Raw genomic sequence first — 14111 nt, forward strand, 5'->3', positions numbered from 1 at the left:
ATTTCAGCAAAAAAATATAAAAAAAACATTCCTAACCACCTTAAGCCCGCCAACCCGCAATGAAGCAGAGTGGTGGGACTATTCTCCATCCTCCTCTAGAAGGCCGTTAAAAACAATTAATAAAATAAAAAACCCGACTACATCAAAAAAAACTAAAAAAAAAGTGTAGAAAGCAATTTGAAAACAGTTGAAAACTTCAGACTTTTTTGATTTATTGGATCATTTTATTAGTTGCCTACAGTACAGTTACTAATCTCATTCTAGTATTCTTTAAATTGTTAATATGTTGAGTGACTGTTTTTTTTTTAGTAATCTAAAATAGAAGTGTGAAATACCCCATTCACTAAAATTTAGGATAAAAAACGTATCAGTTATTTTTAACGGTCTCGTAAAAGGCAGAACAGTTCGTAGAAGGGCTCAGGTAGACATACCGACATTCCTTTTTAGTTGTCTTTAAAGATTGACATAGATTTGGTAAAAGTAACATATTCTCAAAAATATAACAATGCGTTTTAAAAACTTTTCTTTAACTTGCAATGTATATGTAGACAACTTAATTTTAAAGCAGATATCTTTAACCAATTGTGCTGAAATTTTGTTTGGTTGACAATGCATGGTTAACTTTGTGACGTTATTCTAAATTCAACATGGCGGCGTATTTAGGATAGCGGATTAATTGTTTTTTAAGCACTACTACAATATAGGTATCAAATGAAGGGGATTGCTAAGAATAATTCGAAAAATAAAGTGACGTCAGTTTAAATCCAATATGGCGGCATATCTAAGATGGCGGAATAATTATTTTTAGTTCTACTAAAATATAGGTATCAAATAAAAAAGTAAAAAAAAATGAAAGTAAAAATCTTTTTAAAAACAAGCTTTTATTAGAATGCGATAAAACGAAAAAATTAATTTTCACTTTACTTTTTCTTACCTACTTTTAAAGTCATTACATTAAATACATGATATAAGCTTGTCGCGAGATTTCCTTGTATAAATAAACAAGTAAATTAAATAACTAGATGTTCAAATTGATTGATATAAACTATTAAAATTTTCAAACTAAGGAATTATTTAAAGCTCGCGACGCGATCTATACGAGGCGAGCAAGATTTTTATGCGGATACATTCTGATACTTTAGCCGCAATGAAAAAAGACAACAAAGGAATGTGGAATATTTTTTGAATATAACCTTTATTTAAAACTAGCGGACGCCCGCGACTTCGTCCGCGTGAAAGTCGTTGTAAACTTTCAACTACCCCTATCCTACCCTACCCTAACCTACCTCTACCCTACCCCTACCTTACCCTACCCCTACCTTACCCTATCCCAACCCTACCCCTACCCTACCACTACAATACCCCTACCCCTACCCTACCCCTGCCCTACACCTACCCTACACTACCCCTACCTTATCCCTACCCTACCCCTACCCTACTCATTAAGGCTGCACTTCTTTATTTATTCCTCCCACCGCGAGTCGCGTCGAGCGCGGCAACCGTTACACAAAAATAATCCTTAAAGCATGAATTAGTATTCACGCGCGATGGCTTAGCGTATTTCATGTATAACTTTGGTGTTTCTTTACCGATTTTTATGATTCTTTTTTTATTGAATAGGTAATAATGTTAACTTTCTTATTAGGGATAAGTGATGAGTGTTATAAACATAACTGCTAAGCTATCGGGAGTTACACGTGTTATTGTGAGTTTATAGATAATTTTAAGGAGAACATTTCCGTCATACATGATTTCTATGTAGCTTTAAAAATTAAGGCTGTACACGCGACGGAATCTTAAAAAATTGAGTAACTTCTCCCGTTTTCTCAACATTTCTCTTCACTGCTCTGCTCCTATTTATGGTAGCGTAATGAAAAGTATACTATAACCTGCCCAGAAGTATGTTGAATAATTGTATCAAGTTTCGTTAAAATCCGTCCAGTAGTTTTTGTTTCTATAAAGAACATACAGACAGACAGACAGACAGACAAAAATTTTACTGATTGCATTTTTGGCATCAGTATCTGGCCCTGATAGTTATTTTGGAAATATATTTCATGTACAGAATTGACCTCTCTACAGATTTATTATAAGTATAGATGTTGATAAAATCAAGTGCAAAGATCAGAAGTTTGTTGTAAATGGATGGGATTCTCCTAATGCGGTTTTCCCTATTAGGTATGTTTGCGAATATACATTTTTGTTTATATTGTACCATGGGATCGTAAAATTAATCTTTTTAAATGTAAATACACAGAATAAAGAATATCCAGAATTAGTCTTTAGCATGGTGAAGCCCGTATCTTAATTCTCTGCGTGTGTGAAGTCTGCCAAACCGCACTGGGCCAGTGTGGTGGACAATTGGCCTTACCCCTCTCATTCTGAGAGGAGACTCGAGAACAGCAGTGAGGTATATGGGTTGATGACGACTGACGACGATGGTGAAGCCGGTGAAAATCATAAAAAAAAGAATCACGCGTCTCGAACTTTTTTCTTAATTTGTATTTCAAAATAATTGAACACTAACAACAATTACGTAAATTAATATAATAATCAATAATCTTATTTCTTTAGTTTTTGTGAACAGTTTTTAAAATATTTTAAAAACTTAAGACACCATTTTTCTTGAATATTATTGAAAATAATGATGCGACGCTTCGTGTCGTACTGACTCAAGAATGTATTATTTTTTAATTCTGTATTTGAAACGGCTACGACATCGTCGTCTTCCGTGCGCTTTATCTGCCTATTATTCTTTAATCTGTGTGTAATAATATCTAATCCACGTCTATCGCAGGTTAAGTAACGACAAAACACAATCTACCTTCATTTCCAGGCGCCAACATTTTATTTAAAAATCCGTTCCCTTGTTATTTCAAAGATAAACCTCGTGTTATATTATAATGTTGTAAAATGAGCAATTCATAAGCTAAAAATAAAAGAATGGAAGGGAATTCACCAGTCCGAATACATTTATCCCCTTCGGCTTTTGTATCTTCTTTTAGAGTAAGGGTCGAAACACAAAGCGGCGTCAAGCCGCTTCGTAACTTAGCACACATTTTTCTGAATATTTATTTGCTGTATTGGGGCTGTAGTAATACACTGGGAGCTAGCAAAGCAGGTCAATCAAGCCCGAAGTTTAAAGAACTTGGCCACACGGAGCGTTTTTTTTTTGCGAGTAGAAAGACATTTGGACTGATGGGTTTTGTGAGCTGAGTTTGATATACTACTAATTATCTCGGTATACGATTTAAAACCTGAGCAAAAACTGAATGTTTTTTGATAATAATCTAACAAGATTATTTCTACTAAATTTCGTTTGCTTCACGTGACTAAACCACGTATCTCTTTAAGATAGATACAAATGTCGACCAATGGTAGCGAAAATATTGCTATCTCTTTCGTTTTGTTGGGACGAAAGAGTTGGGACTGGGGCTACATCGCGTGCTAGGCATACTGATTGTTTAAGTAGGTAAAAATTGCACTAAAACCAACCTACGTGTCTATAAACACTTGGTTTAAAAACATACATTTATACAATTGGTATGTTTATAGGAAGTATTCAAGTATGGGCAATCCTACGAGCTTTAAATACGGACTTTTTCATAGTCGAAGCCATTCATAGTCAATGCAAAGGATTAAAAAGTTGCATAGGTGAATGCACTTGAGTATGCATGTATGCAGTGAATGCCCCCATCGGTGAGCGGAACCCCACCGGGGTTCGATGACCCCTGGATCTTTGTCATTTAATAATAATAATTAGCTCAACACTGAACACTTAAAAAATAATACATCGTGGGAAACTAGGTGGCGTGAATATTAAGAAAGAATAAGCCATATCATAGATACAATACAGAATAAGTAACAATTTGCTACAAAAATATAAACATACATAGACTCAGGTGACAATTTACGGATCGAATATTATCAGCCTGCATTGTAAAACACAAATCGCTTCAGAAATTAACAGTTTTGGTTAATCAATTTTGGTCACTGGTTTAGTCAAATTAACCTTAATTGGTGGGCTCAATTATTAGGTACTGGAACTACAAATTGCTACCTACCTACCTACTATTGATATTATGTAAGCACCTGTTTTAAAACGTGTCATTATGAAAAATGTACAATATTAAAAAATAACTTAATACGTCCCCGTAGAGCGAAAAGTCAATAACTCGAAAATCAGTGTTTTGCGAAATATGAGCGTTCAAAGTTTTAAAAAATTTAAATATCCATACCTTTTTTGATATTAAAAATCTTTATGTACATTGTACATAGCCTAAATTTAAACAGTGTTTTTTTTTAATTCAAGCAAATATAAAACTAAAAAAGGTTAAGAGAAAAGTAAAAATATATTTATAAATGGGTATTCTCTATAATATCACTGACTAAGTTGTGAGTTAGACCAAAGTTACGGACATTTCACTCTTTTTTAAGTAAAAAAACACTGGTTTAGTTAATTTTGAACTGACTGATATACTTACGAAATGTGTATGTTTTAACTATTATTTCCTATAATAAAACTATTTTAATGCAATATATCAAGTTATATTCGCAATAAAATAAAATACTCGAGTTAGTTAGTTATCGCTTTATTGTGTTGCATTTAGTTATTTATGTAAATTTTAATTTATTTAATTTTAGTGTATAATAATAATAAACTTAATTAATTCAACCATTACACACAAGGTTCCAAAGGTTTGACATACTTACTTTGCACATTTAATAAAACAAAAATTACGGCAGTTACAAAAATGATGGTTTGTCAGATATTAAAGAAAACAAACTGTTGATTTTAATGACACTTATAAACGCAAAATAGCGACTTGGTGACTTTCGCTCTACGGGAACTATAATCTTTTAAATAAAAAAAAAGGTGTAACCAAACCATACATTACAGCAGCCATTAAATAATTTTTTATATGTTTTTATACGTACGAACTGAAATATGTTTAAACTTAAATAACCTTATTAAAATTATGTGATTTAGTAGGTATTTCTTTTGGCTGCCCGTCATGCAACAATGGATCGACGTCTTTTCGTTCATTAAGATCGTTATGGTTAATTTTGAATAGGAATTCATGAGAATTCCCCATATTAAAAAAAACGGTTTTAACTAATTATGGTCTCCGCATTCGGATATACAGGCGCCGCCTCTGTTTAACGGGCACAGCACAGTGTATTGTAGGATACCTTCGCTGTTATGTTGTGCATAGACACCTACCATTAGGGTTATCACGGCCTGTAGCCATGTGGCACGTCGATTCTCTATCTACAAACGCTAACGCTTCGAAAACTAAAAAATGTATGGTAATGACAGATCCGATGGATAACTTAATCACGTGACGAATGTTAATCCCATAAAATATTTACTTAATTTTCGAAGCGTTAGCGATCGTAGAGAGAGAATCGATGTAATGACAGATGCGATGGAAAACTTCATCACGTGACGTGTGGATGACGAATGTCATACCCATGAATTTATTAATTTTCAAAACGTTTGCGATTGTAGAAAGAGAATCGACGTGCCATGTGTCAGACCTGGTGGGATTGCAGTCAAGAGCTCACGTGTCATTGAATAAAAAGATGGTACTTACAGCGTCAGTGGTGTGCCCACAAACACAGAATGTCGGCGTTCTCAACCCATCGGGATAGACCTGGCGACAGCGGTCTGGTTGGTCGATAGACTCTGTTTAGACCGCTACTGATCTGTAAACAACGAAAAACATATTTAGGCACAGTTGACGTTCACAATGTTTTCATTTCCGAGTGGGAGTTTTCAATGTTTTCATACTGTGTCGATGGCGTAAACGTAAACGCGAATTTATATGGAATTGAAACAATTGTGCAGTAGTGCCACTAGATGACGCTGTTTCAATTTCTTAGAATTTCGCGTTTACGTTACACGATCGACAGGTTTAAGGGTGGTGGCGAAGTCGCGGGCGTCCGTTAGTAGTTAGTAGTTAGTTGATTAAAAAAACCAATGTTATGTGGATCAACGGCTAATTGTTTTACCGAATTTTACTCGTATTGTTTCTATAGTCTAGATATTTTTTATATAGAAAATAAAATTTTCAAATACGAGAACATAGCTCTGAGTTCTAAATTTTTTAGGCGTTAAAAAACTTGGGTATTAACAGTGAACGTGTTTTTATTTTTTACCATTTTTTACTTAGTAACTTAGTATTACTATGAATTTTTGAGAGTGAGATTGTAGATAACATTTTACTAATTTTTTTCACGTAAGGGGCCCCTGTAGTCCGGGGGCCCCATATCATGGATACGGCTGATACGGCGGTAGCTACGCCCCTGTAGCAGACATCGCAATCTTCACCTGAAACCTAACCACTTTATTAACCTCATTAAACGTAGATTGCTTATGGTCACCGTCTGCAAAGAATCAGCTTGCGAGATAAGTTGAACGATTAGCGGCGCGGGCCCTTCGAGGTGGTCGCTTCTTTAAGCTAGCCGCATATTACAGTTTTTCTGTCAGAAATATTTCACGCTCGCCAAAACACACACTGCTTATAATCAGTGACGTGCACGGGTATGCAATATAATTATAGACAAATTATACAAAATCGGTTCAGAACTAAATTTGATTCAATGGAATTCGAGTTGGTGCTGGCACCATTTGAGGACCTCTCTGGCGTAGTTCGTAGAGCTTTGGTTCTCAACAGAAAAGTCCTGGGTTCGATTTCCAGCAAGGGTTAGTTAATTTCTAAATTAGTTCAGATCTAGTCTTGTGGAAAACTTTTGTCTTCAGGCACTGAGGAATTTCGGACGAAAACAAATGTCTTCGAACTGTGCGTGTTGCTGGCAACACCTGACCTATGGTTCCGAGACTTAGTCGCTAACTATGGGCCTCATAAGAAGGCTCACAGTCACACAGCGGGCGATGGAACGAACTATGCTAGGAGTATCTCTGCGTGATCGAATCAGAAATGTGAAAATGAAATGAGATCCGCAGAAGAACCAAAGTCACCGACATAGCACAACGAGTTGCGAAGCTGAAGTGGCAATGGGCGGCGCACATAGTCCGAATAGCCGATGGACCTTGGAGTTCCAAAATGCTGGATTGGCGACCCTCCTGGTGGAGGGTTAACTTGATCACGTGACCTATCAATAACGAATGTCATTCTTATAAATTTTTTACTTTTCGAAGCGTTTGTGATTGTTTATAGAGAGTCGACGTGGCTTCAGGCCCTTACATTTATCACTAGGTGACTCCAAGTTTTATCCGCGTGGTTCCTGTTCCCTTAGTGGGGATACTGTGTAGCCTACAGCCTTCCTCGATAAATGGGCTATATAACACTGAAAGAATTTTTCAAATAAGACCAGTAGTTCCTGGGATTAGCGCGTTCAAGCAAACAAACAAACTCTTCAGCTTTATAATATTAGTATAGATGATGTGCGGTCGGCATTACGAGTACAATACGAGTACGAGACAAGTACACTAGCACCGAATTTGACGTGCTTATCACGTTGCTATCATTTGAATGCGTCTGCTCAGTGTTCACTGCACGGACCGACCACGTGACTCTTGCAGCATATGCATGCTTATGACTAACTACAGAAACCTTTAGAAATGTTGGGCAATACTCTGAAACCATGGAATACCCACTCCAATACAGTAAAAGCTTCTTATTCACGCTTCATTTATTGACGTTTTCACTATTCGCGGATTAAAAAATTGCATCCCAATTCCTATATTCGCGGCTAAATATTTCGTTATTTGCGGATCTGACCGACGAAACTGACGTAAATTCTGCAAATTTAAACTTTAACTTGTAAATACCTATTGCCGAAATTGCGAATGGATGGTTTAAGAATGCCACTGCTTAAAATCACTTAGAAGCTTTTAAAAATGCCTAAGACTAAAGATAATAGTTAATCAATAACTTCAATTAATTGTTTTTTCTTTATATATTTGGTATTTATTTTGTCACCCAAGAACGTATCCCTTATAATCCCATATAAATCCCTTATAATCTTGGTTGGTGGGAGACTTCGGCCGTGGCTAGTTACCACGCAACCGGCAAAGACGTTCAGCCCAGCGATTTAGGTTTATGACCAGTTGTGTTTCTTGAACAAAAAATATTTTTTTATTACTCATCTTGCTTAAAAAGTTCGGTGTTGGTACCAAAGCGTCGAAGTTACATTTGAAGTTTAATTGAAAAAGTAATATTTTTTTTCTGATAGCAACAAGCGAAAATCAATGTCTTCAAAAAAATGTCGTAAAACTCAGGCTGTATGGTCTTTGCCTATCCATTGGGGACAAATTAAAGATGAATAAAAAAAAGTCGTAAGAAGTTGTAGTAAACTTTTTTATGCAGTATAAAAAATGTAAAAATAAAGAAATATTTTCATTATCATAGTAGAATTATCTATCAGGTTTTTTTTAAATAAAGTAAGCTGCCGGGTGGTTAAGGTGGCTGGGGATGGGCATTGGGCATTTTTCTTTGAATCCTAAAATCCTCGATGGTTCCGTGGCCTGTTCGGATTTGAATCATGAGGCAAGCAACCATAATCCAAACTTTATGGTTACATACCTATGATAGCAGCATAGGCAGACAAATAAACACTCAAACTAACATACAATACAACAACGGACAAACTAACAGCTTTTATATTAGAATGGCAAAAGTCGCGCCTCTACAGGCCTCATTCTATAATGATTACATTCTATATTGATATTAATGATTACTATTCAACTTGAATACAAGGAAAAATAACAGTGTAATATGTACGTATTGTTATTGGTTTTCATGGAAGTCAGTTCAACTCAAATGGTAGGTAAAATTAGTCTTAGATATTAACAAGTCTTGGAATTTACTCACGAAGATAAAACTACTACAGAAAAACTGGTTTTAAATAAATCATATCATTCAAACTTGTCGCTTTCGTCACGTGATCTATGAGTGATTGTCGCTACATACGAGCACCATATGTATAATAATTAACATAATGTGGCTAGCTACACCAATTAGCGCAATTGGTATAAAATTAATGTAAATTCTGCTATTTTTAACAAAGTCAGACTCATTTCAAATATTAATATGTATTTCATACTCCTATTGTTTTAATATGGGATAGAAAATAAAAATGTCTGCATCTTGTGTCTCGACTGAGATGAAGAATAGCGATTAATCTTTGTTCTTAAGGTAGTATAAATATAGCCATTTTCAGTCAATTTGCGCGCTTATTTCTTCTACAACATAATATATTGATTTCTAATTTCTTTCAGACGCTTTATTATGCATGCATAATCAACGATCAATATTCATTAGGTAGGTATTATTCATTAGAATATTCGTTAGAGCATATGAGGTGCATAAAAATAATGCCAAAGAGATGCATACATTATTTTTATTAAAACATGCCAATTTCCTTTATTAAAAAAAAGATACAGACAAATTGATAAACTCCTCGTTTTTTTGAAGTCGGTTAAAAAAAACTTGTTTTTAAATAAAAATAAAACGCGCGTCAAAAGTCACGCGTCTCCTTGACATCCGCATATAGGTACAAACTTTTTCATAATTAATTAAAATTTAACACTTACAACAATTACGTAAATTAATATAATTATCAATATTATACAATAAAAAACAGTCCATCTTATTTCTTTAGTTTTTGAGAAAATTTTTTAAAACATTTAAAAACATAAGCCATTATTCTTGAATAATATTGAAAATTACTGATGCGAAGGTTCGTTCGTACTGACTCGACAATTTTTGAATTTTGTATTTGTGGCGGGTCCGACACCGTCGTGTTCCGTACGCTCCATCTGTATAATATTGATTAATCTGTGAAAGTGTGAATAAACCCAAGACAGTTAATAAAAATTGTATACAGTCAAACAGACCTTTTTAAACGACTTTAAGAAATGGAGGAGGTTCTAATCGACGCGTATTTTTTTCGAGGTAGCTGTTTTATCTTATCATCTAATCTAAAATGGCTCAGTGCCGAAAGTTTTGGACAGTCTGTTACCAGTGTTAACCTATGGATCTGAGACATGATCGCTAACTAGGGCTTCATACGAAGGTTCTACCAGTTGGTTTTTATAAAACAAAGCATCAAAATCTGTCTTTAGTATCTGTTTTTACGTTTTCTGACATCAGATAGGTATAGTTGTATATGATTAATGATAACCGCATGAAAGCGTGCCATATGCGTCCGGATTATCTCATTACCTTGTCGCTTGACTGATAAACACAGTGAAAACGCCTATCGCGTGGCGTAGAAATCATACTGTTCCGTCTGCGATACGAAGTATCCGTATACCTATATAAAAATATACTTTTCACTACTCTTGCTCAAAAACACTGTCATATTACCACTCCAAAGCGGGGCTAAACAAGCATATTAGCCTCTAGGGGCTAAAGTAATTTTGTTTTTTTAATTCTTGTGTGTTACGAGTACTAGCCAAGTACTAGCCTACTATAAAACGGAGGAGGTTTTATTCGAAAATAGAATCATTATAGGTAAGGCCCTGATTGTTTTGAAAAATAAATAAAAAACTTTAAATTGGAATGAAATGCAGCGTTCTTGTCTGTGGAATGTGTTTATTTTTTTTATTTAATTAAAAACAGAGTGTAACACGTGGGGCTAAACCCATTATAAACTCGGTTTCTATTCAGGCGGCCCTCGCCATCGTTTCGGGCCCTAAAAATACCTCGTATATTATGGGTCTTTTTAGCCCCTTGTATAACAATCTACTATATAATATATATTTTGGTCCTACCTTGTTCTAAGACAGTTTTATAGCAAGTCTTTTACTTCTGAGGCTGTCAAAATGTGGAATAATTTGCCGTCTTTTGTCCGTGCGAGTAATTCACTTGCCATTTTTAGGTTTCGCTTGAAACAACATTATTTGTCGTTGAATTAAAATTTTATTTTTCGAAGTATTTATTTATATTCATTTTATTGTTATACATATATAAGTAATATATATTATATATTTATTTAGTGTAGTATATATATGTAAATTTAATAATGTATGTACCAATACCTATATAATTAATTATTTATATATACATATAATTACAATGTATTGCACCTTCCTGCTCTTTCTTTGCACGTTCTCTCGTCAGGGGTTGCCTGGTAGAGATTACTTATAGTAATAAGGCCGCCTTTGCATGCTAGGTTTAAATTATTATTGTTAATGTTTTTATATAATTGTATTTTTGTGTGCAATAAAGTATTTCTTCTTCTTCTTCTAAAAATATCATGTATACTCCGCACCACGATACAAGTTCCGTAGACGCGGCGCTAATATCTTATTGGCGCTCATCGTCATTTTGGTAATGTCATTTGTGTAAGGCGCTGTCAATTTTAGTTCAAGTTTTAGCCACGGGACTTCTTTCGTGGCGCGGAGTCTTGTAATAATGTCACAGAATCGTGTAGTAATGTCATAGAATCTTGTGCCAGAGACTATATCACAGTATTAATTAATTAATTACCTTATATACTGTGATGTATTTTGTAACATTACTAATGTCTGCCAGTAATTTTGATCTTTGGTTATTTTTATTTTATATTTTTGCCCAACTGCATACTATAGGTAAATATTTCGTTTTTGCCACGGAAGTGATAATATGTCTGCGCTATTGTACGAATATCTTATCAGCTTAGATAGCATTCCTAAAATATTTTGATGAATCACAGTTTTCCATAACTATGACGAATAAGAAATTCCATGGACGACTCATATGGTATCAACTGCATATAATTGGTATACCTACAGTCAATGATAATTTTATACCTACTATTGCCTACAATACGTACGTACGTACGGAGCCGTGATAACCCAGTGGACCTCTGCCTCCGATTCCGAAGGGTGTGGGTTCGAATCCGGGGTATGCACTCCAACTTTTCAGTTGTGTGCATTTAAAAAAAATCGCGTATTTCAAACGGTGAAGGAACATCGTGAGGAAACCTGTATATCAGAGAATTCTCTTAATTCTCTGCGTGTGTGAAGTCTGCCAATTCGCATTGGGCCAGCGTGGTGGAATATTGGTTGATAATGATGATGATACGTTTTGGAAGTTTCTATGATAGTTTCCACTGTTTGATGATCACAAGCAATGACGTGCACAGGGCTTTGACCCAGGGTAAGCTTTTTAGACCTCGTATCCAAACGCAATGCGCAAAAATTTAACAAACAAAAAATCGAGCTTTTAAGATAACTTTTTTAATTTAGGTGAACAATTTTTTCTTATGCTTTTTATGAAGAGTACACAGTAAGCAGAAGTCAGAACTAATATATTGCTATGCAGTACACGCCCCTGGTGTCTAAAAAAAATCTAAAAGAGGGATAATAATAACCGTTAAGTTACCGGAACTAGACACTTTAGGAGCTATTGTTTGTATTTTTAAACCGAGACGGGTAATTGGTCGCTTTAATTAGTCTTAAGTTCAAACAAACACATCAAACAATGCTATGCTGGGAATTTTGATTAGGTGGATAGGATATCTTTAACTTCAATACTTTTTTCCTTTGTTAACTTAATTATTTACGACTGTTTTTCTAAGGTCATACTAAAAATATTTTTGTTAAGCCTTAACTATATTTCAGGTTGTTGAAGAGCATGCAAAGGATATTTTTATTTTTACCATAGTGCAGATTAGTAGCTTTGTAGTTTAATTAAACCGAAACCTACTCGTTTATATTTATATTTAGTAGTCTGAACTTTCAAGATGTTAAAAAATATATACATCGTTTCATTTGCTTTGTGTTAAAAAATTCAAGACCTATATTACATTTATTTATTTATTTATTTATTTATTTATTAAGTTTGCTAGCGACTTTTACATATTTTTACACATACAAAAAATCAACTTATGAACATGCTTAGCGTATGCAAAATCGTATTAAAGCAAACATTGCTTGCAAAACCACTTTCATCTAATATTTTACAAAATACATTCTTAGATCTTATGGCGCTGTAAATAGCTAAATTAAGCGGAATCAAGTTAGTTTTCTGTAAAACCTATTACTCATATCGTTTTGAATTTTGTGGTTGTAATAAATCATATTTCTGGTCTGATGGTAATTTTCAAAACACGTTTTTATAAACGTTACTCGATAATTGCGAAATTGCCTCTGAAATTACTTAAAACCCCTTTTATCGCAGTTAACCTTCTTAAAATGTTCTCAATTCGACTACAGGTACCTACTTCTCTTTGAGCATTTTTTTTCTAATTGTAAAGCAATCATTAAAGTCCTTTATCTTTTTAAACACCCAATAGGTTTTATTTATTTTCATATTTCATGAATTTTTGAAAAATATGTTCATAGGCTCAAACCACCGAATGCGTGGTCTTTGAATATTAATTAATTTTCCATAGATAGGTACACGTAAGTAGTTTATGCTTACACCATTGAACTAACAAACCAGTGTTATCAATCACATGGTTAAGCAATAGATAACGATGCCATAAAACACTATGAAAACCATAGGTACTCGCAAAATCGTAATAAACTCACATTCGCATTTATATCATAACATAATATACTAGCGGACGGACTCCTTAATCCGGCCCTCTCGCAAAATTCGTTCTTAGTGGACCTCTACTGTCTATAAACTACCTCCCTGCCAATTTTCATCTTTGTACGTCTAGCGATTTTCGTGATGAATGAAAAAAATCTTTCGCATTTATATATTCAGATACTAGCACGACCTCGCGGTTTCACTCACGAAGTTCACATTTTCGTGGAAATAAGCGGATAAAATACAGAATTAAGATTATCCCTGATATTGAAGCTTTCTATTGGTGAAAGTATTTTTGAAATGGGTCCAGTAGTTTTGAGGCTATTACATGGTTACATACAAAAAAACAAAGCTTTCCTCTTCATAACATTATTGTAGATCTCTAAATACATTGTATAAAGACCTGCCTAGCTAGACGTTACTTTCTGTCAAAGTATAAGATCAATGATCTAACGCGTTTATAAAAACTGTTTCTATACAATCGATGTTCCATTGTTGTAATCGTTTTCGCCGTGTAAAGAGCTCCCTAAAAATGCCGATTTGTGTCGTTGAACGCCATAAAAACAACTAATTAATGACGAAGTTACGTTTCATTTCTAAGTATTTGTAACTTAAATA

The 14111-nt window shown here is 34.4% G+C and overlaps 1 protein-coding gene across 2 annotated transcripts in view; it reads right to left on the reverse strand.

Annotated features, from left to right (window-relative positions):
- LOC112043568 (putative phospholipase B-like lamina ancestor) overlaps positions 1–14111 on the reverse strand; it is a 46345-nt gene that overhangs the window by 29174 nt on the left and 3060 nt on the right. For both annotated transcript variants that reach the window (XM_024079046.2, XM_024079042.2), the window contains exon 2: positions 5598–5709. The gene's annotated coding sequence lies outside the window, so the exon portion shown is untranslated. The remainder of the gene's footprint in view (positions 1–5597; positions 5710–14111) is intronic.

This window comes from Bicyclus anynana, chromosome 14 (genome assembly GCF_947172395.1).
Source record: "Bicyclus anynana chromosome 14, ilBicAnyn1.1, whole genome shotgun sequence".
NCBI lineage: Eukaryota > Metazoa > Arthropoda > Insecta > Lepidoptera > Nymphalidae > Bicyclus > Bicyclus anynana.